Source organism: Corvus brachyrhynchos, unplaced genomic scaffold (genome assembly GCF_000691975.1).
Source record: "Corvus brachyrhynchos isolate BGI_N302 unplaced genomic scaffold, ASM69197v1 scaffold275, whole genome shotgun sequence".
In the NCBI taxonomy this organism is placed as follows: domain Eukaryota; kingdom Metazoa; phylum Chordata; class Aves; order Passeriformes; family Corvidae; genus Corvus; species Corvus brachyrhynchos.
Window position 1 is genome coordinate 80,128 of NW_008238318.1, and position 492 is coordinate 80,619.

Sequence of the window (492 nt, forward strand, 5' to 3'; positions counted from 1 at the left end):
TGTGAGTCCAACCTTGCTAATCCCGGAAGGAAGCGGCAGCGGGGGGAAGGAGAGGCCAAGAGGCTGCTGGGGATGGGCCTCCACATCTCGGCTCCGCAGCCAAGGGCTCACAGACTCCAGCTCCGTTTTGGAGTAGGGCTCTGAGGCTCCTCGTCCGGCCAGGGATTCACTGTGGGACCAGAGCTTGATTGGGATGTGGCATCCAAGTCCGAGGAGAACGAAGACCCCGTGACTGCTGGGGAAAACAAGCAAGGATGGAGAGGCCCCCAAAGAAATAAGTGACATGGAAACCGCTCCCCAGGAGAGGACACTGGATGGGCTTTGAGGCCGCCCCGTCCCGAACCATCCCAGAGCCCCCGGGCCCAGGCTGGACGGGGCCTGGAGCAGCCCGGCCCAGGGGTGGCACTGGACGGGCTTTGAGGCCGCCCCTTCCCGAACCATCCCAGAGCCCCCCGGCCCGGCTGGGGCGGGGAGGGGGGCCGGGCGGGCCGC